This window comes from Spermophilus citellus (genome assembly GCF_964194105.1).
Source record: "Spermophilus citellus genome assembly, chromosome: 4".
Lineage (NCBI taxonomy): Eukaryota > Metazoa > Chordata > Mammalia > Rodentia > Sciuridae > Spermophilus > Spermophilus citellus.
In genome coordinates, this window is record NC_138185.1 from 164,081,592 (window position 1) to 164,093,703 (window position 12,112).

Sequence of the window (12,112 nt, forward strand, 5' to 3'; positions counted from 1 at the left end):
AAAATACAAAATAGGGCTGGGGATGTGGCTCAGTGGCCGAGTGCTTGTCTCGAATGTGTGGAGGTACTGGGTTCAATCCTCAGAACCACATAAAAATAAATAAACAAAATAAAGACATTGTGTCCATGTATAACTAAAATAAAATAAAATAAAAATTCAAAATAGGGCTGGGGATGTGGCTCAGTAGTCTAGTGCCCCTGAGTTCAATACCCAGTACCATCTCCCCACAAAATGTGTGAAGTTTCTCGAATCATAATTCTTGGTTCAAATTCCAGTTCTGTCACTTGCTTTATAACTTTGGCATTTTTTAAACTCTCAGTGCCTCAGTTTCTTCATCTGTACAACTGAACAATAACAGTATCTATGAGGAATTTCACTAAGTAAAGGAGAGCATGCTTGTATAATTCTCAGGACTTTACCAGGCACACGATGATCCCTTGATAAATGACAGCTGTAATTAGACTGGTGGAGAGGCTATATCAAAGCCTTCCAGGGGTTCCCATCAGACTCCAGTTTTCTGCCTTGAAAAATAAGCAGAAAGGCCATTATAGAAGGGCCATGGTAGCCTGCTTAGGTTGACTGTGCCTTTGGGCTCATACCTATTTGGAGTTTGGAAGTCTCCTATGGTAATAGCAGCGACTCCTTATTCTTTCATGGCACTTGATGGTTTGTAAAGCACTGTCCTATACTCTCTCTTGTGAGGGAGACATCATTAGCATGCCATTTTACAGATGAAGAAGATGAGGGATCAAGGGAGGTTATACAATTAGTGGAGAATGATCAAAATCCAGGGTGTTAGACTCCTGTTCCACATGACTTTGTACCTTCCTGGCAGAAGTGAGGGTTGTCTGCCTGTCACATCACTCTCCTCCTGAGCGTCTGTGGTCAGTGGTCAGTGAGTACAAGAGGGGGCTGGTAGGCCAGGCTCAAGGTCAGGGCATGGTGTCCATCTGATCAAGAACAGACAGTGGGGACAGCCCTGGTCTCAATGGGTTGTGTACTTGGCAAGCCAGCTGTCGGCACAGCTGGCTGGTCTTCCTGGGGTCACCCAGCATGGAGGTGTGGGAAAGTCAGAGCCAAATCTCCCAGGAGGCTTTACATTCACGTTATGAAGTTAGGGAACAGGCAAAATCAATCCATGGAGACAGGAAGCAGAAGAGTAGCTTCCTGGCAGAGTAGGAGTGGAGGTGGAGGAGGCTGGGGCAGGAAAGGACATAGGGGGGGCCCTGGGTGGCAGGAATACCCAGCATCTTGATCTGGGGTATAGCTATACAGGTGCGTGAAAATTATAGGACTTTTTTTTTTTTGGTACTGGGGACTGAACTCAGGGGCGCTCAACCACTGAACCATACCCCCAGTTCTATTTTGTATTTTATTTAGCGACAGGGTCTCACTGAGTGACTTAGTGCCTCCCTTTGCAGAGGTTGGCTTTGAATTCGTGATTCTCCTGCCTCAGCCTCTTAAGCTGCTGGGATTACAGGTGTGTGCCACATGTAAAGGGACTTTTGATTGGAATTTATTATTAAAGATGAGTATGCCTTGCTGTTTAAAAGTTATACCTCCAATTTAAAAAAAAAAAGCCTTCAAAATGCCAAAAGATTTGAAATTCCAAAAAAGTTTAAAATATATATATTTAAAAATAAAGGAAGAAGGAAAAGAGGAAGGTAGGCAGGTAGAGACCAGCCTTTCCAAAGAGCATGTCCCTTATCCTTACCTAAAGAAAAGAAGCTGATTGAGCTTGGGGGTCTGGCTCAGTTGTACGGCACCTATCTAGTGAGCATGAGGCCCTTGGTTGCATCTTCAATACCTCTGTCTCACACACACACACAAAATTAAGACTAATGTTGAGGAATTAAGTCTAAAGAGGGCAACTGAGCTGTGGTTCTAGAAGCCTGCCTTGTGTATGAGCCTCTAACCTCTCTCCTGTCCTGCAGACTTAGTGTCTCTAAGAATCACCTGTGTTGGGAGAGCTCTGTGGGTCCTGAAATCTTCATGGAGCCTTCCCAGGTGACCCTAGCTTCCTCTGACACAGTTTACCATCATTCATTGTGGAACCCAGATGCAGGGTTTTGGAATTCAACTCTTTCCAGCATAGGCTCAAATAACAGTTTCATTCTCCACCCTCATTTTCACGGGCTGGTAATTTTGAGACCATTACCATTCGGGCTGTGTTGTTCCCATCCCAGATGTAAATAGGAAGGGGACTTTCATAAGTAGCTCTGAGAACTGAATGGTTCTCTCTCTGGACCTATTTTTAACCAAAGTGCTCAATAAATGCTAGCCTGCAAGCAGCCATAAACCTGTGTGCACCAAATAGAAGTTAATTATAGACAGCAAAGACTGTTACAAACGCAAGCAGAAGTTTATAAAAAATGAAAGTGTTTTAGTTTTCCTCTTATAATTAACAGAACTACCATTAAAGAAAAGAATTATAATGGGTTTGAATGATGCAATTAATTTTTCATTGCATCCACTAAATAGAATATATTTTTCCCTGTGATCATGAGGCATTTTCCATAAGTCAGTACTTTGGAATTTACTTCAAAATAATGGGAGGGGTGTTAGAGAAACAAGGCTGACCATGAATGGATGATCGTGGAACCCCAATGATGGGGATGTGAAGCTTCATGGCAATATTTTCTCCTTTTGTGCATGGTAGAACTATTCTAATATAAAAGGTTTTAAAATGAAAAAAAAAAAGAAAATGAATAAAGAGAAAACCTTCATAAAAACTTAAAAGCTGAGATTTAATGGGCCATATTCTCTGATCATAATCCAATAAAATTAGACACAAATATGATTCCAATATCCCTTTTTTTCTCCTTCAGTGCTGGGGATTGAACCCAGAGGCATTCTATTATTGAACTACAACTAACGTTCTTTTTCTTTTTATTTACTCACTTATTTGATTTCGTGGTGCTGGAGATTTAACCCAGGGTACTCTTCCACTGAGATATACCTCCAGCCCTTTTTAAAATTATGATTTTTATTTTGAGACAAGGTCTCCTTAAGTTTCTGAAGCTGGTCTCAAACTTGCAATTTTCCTGCCTTGGCTTCCTGAATTGCTGGGATTACAAGCAGCCCACCTCATCCAGCCTGATTCTCAAAAAGTCTAGTTATAGTTGTCCCTCAGTATCCTCAGGGGACTAGTTCTACTACTTCTTCAGATACCAACATTCGCAGGTGCTCAAAAAAGTCCTTATATAAAGTGGTGTGGTATGTGCACATATCTGTGAACATTCTCCTATGTAGTTTATTTTTAAATCTTTATTTATTTATTTTTTCAGTACTGGGGATTGAACCCAGGGAATCTGCCATTGGGTTACATCCCCGGTCCTTTTTTCCATCTCCTCCTCCTCCTCCTCCTCCTCCTCCTCCTCCTCCTCCTCCCCCCACCCTCCTCCTCCTCCTCCTCCTCCTCTTCTTCTTCTTCTTCTTTTAATTTGAGACAAGTTTCCTTAAATTGCTGAGGCTGACCTTGAACTTGGGATCCTCTGCCTCAACGTGGGTTTAGAGGCATGCATCACCATTATATAGTATAAGTAATCTGTAGATTACTTACAATACCTAATACAATGTAAATGCTATATAAATAGTTGTTGTATTGTTTAGGGAATAATGATAAGAAAAAATGTTTGCTATGTGTTTTGTATGAAAGCAATTTTTTTTAAAAAATATTTTTTATCCGCCATTGGTTGACTCAGAGGATGCAGAACCCTTGGATACAGAAATTAAGACACATGCCTAATCATTAGATAGGAGAGGAAATCAAAACTAAAATTAACAATTATCTAGGAAAACAATGAAAAATAATCTTCATTCACTCATTGACACATCTATCCATCCATTCATTCATTCAACGTGCCTGTATCGAGTGCTCATGGTGTACTTGGGACCATAAGAGGTGCAAGGCCCTGTCCATGTGGATCTCACATTCTCATGACATGGGGAGACCAAAACAAAGAAATTGGGGAACCTATGAAATACCACGTAGTAGTATGTGCTCAACAGACCAAGCAGTCTAAGCTAAGGCCGTCAGGATGGGGTCAATGAGGTGTGGTCATGTGTGGGGCTGGCTAATTCAGTGAGATGGGCAGGGAAGTCCTCCTGGAGACATGACATTGGGACAGATTTGAATGAGGCAGGGCAGCAAGTATAGGAGAGCCAGGCTTGGAGCTCTTGGGGAGGGGGTGTCAATGTCCTTTCCACACTAGTGCCCAGGGCCACTGGTCTGAACCTGTGCTCAGAATGGGGCAGCAGGGGCTGGGCCCAGGCCTGTTCCTCAGAAGCAGCCTGAGAGAAGGGACTTCTCCAGGGAGGGGGATAATTCAGCTGTACCTTGGGGCACCCCAGTTGATTCCAGCAGTGGGCTGGCTGCCTGGGGAGGTGGGTGCCTACTGTCTGGTGGAGTGGCACCAGGGAATCACTGGTCACTTCTCTAGGGTGGCAGTCATACCAGCACCTTAGCTCAGTGTCCAGTAGCCTCTTTCATAGCTGGGACAGAGCATGTGTGGCTACATGTCACTTCACACATTCATTCATTCACTGTGTGCTGAGAACATGAGCTGCTTGGGGACAGGGATCCTCAAGGAGCAAGCAGGTGGTTCCAGTTTGCATGTGGTGAGCTAACTGGCAACCCGTACCCCACTGCCCTGTGCCACGATGAGCACCCTGGGATTCCCAGGAAGGAGGTCCAGGGGGAGCTGATGACAACCAGGCCCCGATGTGGTCCAGACTCTGGAAAAACACTGGAACCAGGGATGAGTCATGATTCGTACCTCAAACTGAGACTAGCCAGGTATGAGTGGCACTCACCTAGAATCCCAGTGACTTGGGAGGCTGAGTCAGGAGGAGCGCAAGTTTGAGGCCAGCCTTAGCAAGTTAGCAAGACTGTGTCAAAACAAAAAATAAAAAGCCTGGGGGTGTAGCACAGTGAGAGAGTGCCCTGAGTGCCATTTCTTGTATGTGTGGAGGTATGTGTGGGAGGGTAGAGTTTCAGTTAAGTATTCTTAACTTTTAAGTAATTTTTAAAAGTTGAAGTGTTTTTGTGTTTTTGTTTTTGTTGTTGTTGTTGTTGTTGTTTTGTTTTTTTGTTTTTAATCTTCTCCTTTTGTGATGCTAGGAATTGAACCCACAGCCTGGAGCATGCTAGGCAAGCTCTCTACCACTGAGCTATACCCCAGCCTTAAGTAATTCTTAATTGCCCTGTAAGGTAGATTATATTATCCCCACTTTCCAGATGGGGAAGCCTCAGCTCAGGGTTTAGGTAACATGACTAATAGAGGGCAGAGTTGCTTCTCTCCAGGAGCCTCTGACTCTCTTTCTGCCCTTCGCCCTTCCAGGAGGTGGGGCAGGATGAGCTTCAGGAGCCTTTGTAGCTACTGGTGGTCGTTGCTACAATGGGGCAGGATGGTGGAGAAGAGTGGCTATGGACACTGGGAGTCCTTGGGTAGGAGAGGACACTGGGGTAGTGTCTTGCCCTAGAACATGGCTACTCTTGAGCACCATTCAAAAGCTGGCTGCAGTCCTCCTGCCCAAAGGCACATCCATTCAAATACAGGGAGAATCCTGTAAAAGGGGACCATCAGCCAAGGGAAACAGTCCCAGGCCCAGAGCACCTGTGATAGCATACCTAGTGTATCCCTGGATATTAAGATACCTAGCATGGAGTGTGGCACATAGGAGGTGCTCAATCATTGGTTACCATTTTTATCATGAGGACTTAACTTGCTTATGCAGAAATTGAATTGGAAACTGAATTTCCTTCTAGGCTGAGAACAGGAAAGCTCTCTAGGGCCATGGTTGCGGGAACCAGATGAAATCTATTTCTAATGGGGGTTCTGTGGAAGCTCAGCCAGCAGTTCTATCAAATTAGCAGGTCCAACAGACACAAGGGAACAGATTTCTTCCTGAGCCTGGACCCTACCATCCTTTATCCCTTGGAAATCAGATTATGGGGAGGGCAGGGCCAGGGAGGAAACTGAACTAACACAATTACCAACTCCTGCTTGTCCATCTCAGCCTGGGAGCAGGGCAGGGAGGAGAGAGCAGAGGGGAAGCCAGAGTCTGTCTCAGGAAATGACGAATCCAAGAAAGTGGACAGGACAAGCCCACCCCTGCCTCAATTTGGGCCCATCCTGGGATTAGTGGGTTCATCTCCACTGTGACCCATGGAGTTCCACGTTAGGGGCCCCGGTCCTGGATACCAATGTGGGCCTTCCTTTTATGGCCATGATGCCATCGCCTGCCTCAGGCTCCCCAGGGATGGGGTGTTGGCTTCCATCAAGGCCTTCTATGTCATTATTGATTCAAAGGCAGCCAACTGACCTGCAGCCAAGACTGCTGATAGCTGGTCTTTGATTTGCCATAAACTAGATTTTGGACGTTGGGAGATCCTTAGGCCCCGTCTCCTTACCTGTAAATGAGGTTTATGATCCTATGGTGCCTGTTGAGCTCCTGTTCTCGGTGTCTATCCATCTTCCCCCATTGTGAGGCAGGTTGTGACCTCCCAGGTGGGCTCTGATGGATCCAAGCCACCAGCGCAGCACCACGCCTCCTGTCTCCGTGGCTACAGGAGCTGTAGGCCTTGTCTGGCTTCAGACTTTCCTTTAGGGACTGCAGGAAGTTTTTCTTGTCTTATACCCAAATGGGAACAAGGCAGCCTGTTGCCCTGAGTGATGGTGACAACCACAACACCTGGCAGGAAGCCAGACCTGAGATAAAGCAGACACACTTGGACAGCAGAGCCTAGAGAACTGCACAGAGAGAGACAGAGCCACCATAAATCTCGTGGCCACCTCATCAAGGCACTCTTCAGTTCTATTGGCAGCCAATCAGTCGCTGTGGCTGTTTCATGCAGTTTGAGTTGTATTTTCTATCTCCTTACGGACTGAGACTTTTTTCGGGCTTTGAAGTGCTGGGGCTCCTGATGGAAAATTGTCTTCTGTCATTTCCATGCGCTGACTGCATGTGTGGCTCACTGTGGACATTCTGATTCCACAGGAAGGAAGACAGGGGATTGGTTTGGACAGTCCTCTCATTTCCTGCTGATGTCAGTAAGCCAGGGACCATGGGAACTTTCCTAGGTTACACAGCAAAAGCCCATCCACAGAGAACAGTGTAAATGACGAGAAGAGCAAGTTCCCACTGAACTCAGCTAGTGAGCCGCTGCATCCCCTGTCGACTGCTACTAGTTTAAATTGGGATTCTGTTTAAATTCTCAACCCAAGAGAGCTGACTAATAAAATCACTTTATTCATGTTTCCCAGCACCCAACACTATCTGGCATGTAGCAGAATTTCAATCAGAATTATGACTTTACTTCTCACAATCTGAACCTTTTTACTAACCTCCCAAACTCATGACTGTATTAGCATTTTTTGGCTCACTGGAGAAACAGTATTTTGGGATTCAGCAAAACTCCACCAGGTACTACCTATTTAGGTATGGTGCTAGGAGTTTTCATATATATAGTTTTTCATTTATTATCCAAAACTGCCCAAGTTAATTTTTTTTTATGCACTTCCTAGAGAGAGAAACAAGCTTAGAGAGACTGGGTAGCATTTTAAAGTTGCATAGCTAACATGACAAAGTTAGGAAGGACACACGTCTTCTAGTCACATCATTGATAATAAACCTCTGGTCAGGTAACAGAACCCCAAAGAGCCTACACGTCTCTCCCAACTTCCACTGTGAGAAAAGTCTCAGTCACAATCTGGTGGTGACTATCCTTGGACAGTGGGGACAGCAATCTGGAGACTGGCAGCAGGAGCATCCTGTCGGTTCTCCTGTGGAATCAGCTCTGAGTCAGTTCCAGGGAACCCTTGGCCAGTGCTTGGTTTTCAAACCTGAAGGGCCAGAGGCCCGTATGTGCCATTTGAGGGCAATGGGCCACAGGCAGGGTCAAGGTAGGGGAATCTCACCTAGTTCCTGTTTGAAACCAGAAGCATAAAGAGGAAGCACCCAAGAGAACCCATGTGAACATTCCCTCCACTCCTTTTCTTTATTGAGATATAGTTTGTGTACCATAAAATCCGGGTGGATCATCTAACGGATACCATTCAATGGTCTTTGGTTTATTTCCTCAGTTGTATAACTATGGCTACAATCCAAGTTTAGAGCATTTTCATCATCCCCCAAACAGATCTCACATTCAGTAGTACTCACTCTCCATTCTTCCCCCCAAATTCCTTTTCCACCCTACCTTCTGTCTCATAGATTTGCCTATTCTGGACAGTTCATATAAATGGAATCATATACTAAATAGTCTTTTGTGACTGGCTTCTTTCAGTTAGTGTAATGTTTTCAAAGCCATCCGCTTTGGAGTAGGAATCAGTACTTCATTCCTTTTTATGGCTAAATAATATCCAGTTGTATGGATAGACCACATTGATTAACCATTCAGTAGTTGATGAACATTTGGGGCTATTTTCCGTTTTCTGGGTATTCTGAATAATTCTGCTAGGAACATTCATATGCAAGTTTTTGTGTGGCCCCCTCTTCTCTGATTTATGTGTTCACCCCGTCTTTCTCATATAGGTGATAGCTCTGGTTAAGTAGCAATACACACCTTTTGTGTTTACGAAAAATGTGTATTCTTCTTTTGTGTGTCTTCATTTTTCGAGTACATGCATAATACTCTGTTTGAGTTCTTCTTCTCTATTTCTGCCCTCTCTCAGCACTGTGTTTTTAGGATCCATCCATGGAATACCTCTGATCGTGACTTCCAATAGCTATGTGGCCCCAGGGATGGGTCACCGCCACATTTTGTATTATGTTTCCATGGGGATTTCCAGATCTTGGCTACCACTCACAGACCCACAGTGGACATCCTAGTACATGTCCACTGCAGGACCCTGGTGGCAAAGCCTAGAACGAGTGCCCAGGAGTGGCTTCTTGCTCGTTCATAGAATGTGCACACTTCCTCTGAGGAGTGTTGGCACCAGGACACTCTTTGCCCTGCTGGCAGGCGACAAGACTGCGGACACAGGGAGTAGAAATTGATGTTTTGATCTTTTCCCACACAGAAGTAATAGCTAAAACACACTCTTCATGCAGCTGCAGGACCTCAGTTCAGAGATGGCCACAGCCTGCTGAAAGTAAGACACAAATCTTTCTTTTCATTTCAGGTTTCATAGCATTTGCCAAGCGTCTAGAACGTTGATTTCCTTTAAACATTCTGATCTCATTAAATGAAGTTGTTGTTGTATTGGGAATTGAATTGGAAGGGGGGGCTTTACCACTGACCTACCTCCCTAGTCCTGTTTATTTATTTTGGTGCTGGGGATTGAACCCAGGGCCTCATGTATGCCAGGCAAGCCCTTTACCACTGAGCGACATCCCCAGCTCCTCTCCAGTCCTTTTAATTTTTTTTTTTTTTTTTTTTTGAGACAGGGTAAAGTTGCTGAGACTGGCTTTGAACGTGTGATCCTCCTGCCTCAGCCTCCCAAGCCACTGGGATTATAGGTGTGTGCCACTGCTCCCAGCATCATAATTGGTTTTTCTTAAAGTGAAAGCCATATTCCTACTCAATAGACCAAAGCCGAGAGTGAACTAGGCAGTGTCCGGACAGTGTTGGTACCGTCGCTGGGAGGGCTGGCTGGTGGTGGAGGGGAAGCAGTGACTATGACTGTCTAGTGCTCCCTCCAGCTGCTGCCCCTTTGTTCCTCTCCCCAGCTTCTAGTTTTTAGAGTCTAGCTCTGCAGAGAAGCGTCTGTGGCTAGCTCTACTTAGAAGTATTTAGGTCAAAAAGGGAACCCTGCATTTCACAACTAGCTGTATTTTTATGTATGTTCTCATAAATGCGGAAAGAGGATAGATTAGGAGAAGGAGATGACGTTTTTGGAGAAGTTACCAGGATCCCCTGTCTCTATTTGTCCCCTACATTTTGCTTAATAGCAGTATCATGAACAGTGAAGCCAAAGATCATTGGACCGGAAAGAAGACATGATTATGATGACAATAATAGCAGACTTTCCCTCAGTACTGGGGACTGAGTCCAGGAGTGCTCTACCACTGAGCTCCATACATCCCCAGCCCTTTTTATTTTCAGACAGGGTCTTGCTAAGTTGCTGAGGTTGGCATCACCTTAAACTTGTGATCCTCCTGCCTCAGCCTTCCTCCTCAGCTGGGATTACAGACAGCTGCCACCCCTAGCCTAATAGCTGCTCTTTTTTTTTTTCCTAGTGCCTTCTGCATATGAGTGTGCAAGGTGCTTTATCTGTTTAACTGTTTTCACAAATCTATAAAATAGTATTGAAAAGTAAGTTTCATCTCAACTTTGGTGTGAAGAAATTCAGGTTCAAAAGAGCTAAAGGACTTGACCCATGTCATAAAGCAAAGAGAGTTTACCTAAGACTCTCTGCCTTTATTTTTGCACATTGAATCCAAGGCCTTGCACCTGTTAAACATGTGTTCTATCACTGAACTACACCCCCAGTCCCTCTCTGGCTTTCTTCCTACTACTCCATTCTACTTGGGCCCCTTCTTTCCACCCCTCCAGGCCCTTGTCTCTCTCCCACTCTATTGCTCTTCTGAGGCAGACAGGCTCTGATTCCAAGCATGAGAGAAGGAGGTTTCTTGAAACCAGAAGGGGCTCAGGGATCAGAAAAACAGTTTACAGAGCTGCAATAATCCTATCCTTTTCTCCCTGTGCTGGGACTGAGGAGCAGGAGAAGGTGGAGGTCAATGCCCAGAAATGGGCAGAGAGGATCTGGGGCACAAGGTGCAGAAGCCGCTTCTTTATCTTTTTCTCTGATCTTGTTGCCCCCCAGTGTAGGGCTCACAGTGTTTGCTCAGGGCAGGAAGTTTTTTTTTTAATATTTATTTTTTAGTTGAAGTTGGACACAATACCTTTATTTATTTTTGCATGGTGCTGAGTATTGAACCCAGGGCCTCCTACGTGCTAGGCGAGCGCTCTACTGCCACAACCCCAACCCTCAGGGCAGGAAGTTTGTTGTTGTTGTTGTTGTTTTTAATATTTTTTTATTGTAGATGGACACAATACCTTTATTTTATTTATTTATATGTGGTGCTGAGAATAGAACCCAGTGCCTCACACACGCTAGGCGAGCACTCTACCGCTGAGCCACAACCCCAGCCCAAGGGCAGGAAGTTTTAACAGCAAAAGTGGCTTAAGAAATTGGGCAGCTGAGCTCCTCCTGAGCCCTAAAGTCACATTGAGGACTGAGCGAAAGAAAGTTCCTGAACTGTGGGCCCATCAAGTTTCCTCCCCACCCCAGTCTTACAATAACCTGGGCTCTTGAGCTGGCTGGTCATAGGGCTAGAAGAGAGGAAGCACGGAAGGCTGAGCGAGTGTGCACACTCTGGAAAGAACCTGGGGTGCACTCAGCATGGGCACTGGGGGAGGGGGACAATGGCAGAACCTTGTTCTACAGTGGTTCCCACTCATGCAGCTTGCAGGACTGGGGAAGCAGCAGGGGCAGGTTGCACCTCCCGAAGCTCTAGGAGGACCACAGTGCATAGCAGCCCCTGGGCTTAGGAACTACACAGACTGGAGAAGCACATGGCAGTCTTGCCCTCTGTGCCTGGAGATCATCCTAGAGGCTTCCTGTTATCCTAGATTTTGAAGGTTGGAACACTGGAGCTTGAAAGAAGTGAAGACCTGGCACCAGAAACTCCAAGAACTGAACAGGTTGTCTGTCTCCTGTTGTGAGGTCAGGCCCTCAAGGTAAAGACCAGGCCAGAGATCTCCACCCTGCCTGTCAAGGTGTTGTTTCTGGCCTCAAGACAACCAGGGTAGAGTTCTTGATCTTTCACTGAATTAATAATCACAACAGCCAATTCCAATTAGAATAGAAAGTCTAAATGATCTCATCTGACACATATGAGCTGATCATGTTTTTAAATTTTTTTTAGTTGTAGATGGACACAATACCTTTATTTTATTTATATATATTTTTTGCGATTCTGAGGATTGAACCCAGTGCCTCACACATGCTAGGCAATGAGCTCTACCACTGAGCTGCAGCCCCAGCCCTGAGCTGCTCATCTTAAATGCGGATATACTTGGCTTCTTATGCCTACTGCTCCTGCAATTCCAATTTGTCTCATAAGTTTGACTTCTTTTTGAAGGAGACCCTAGAGGGACACT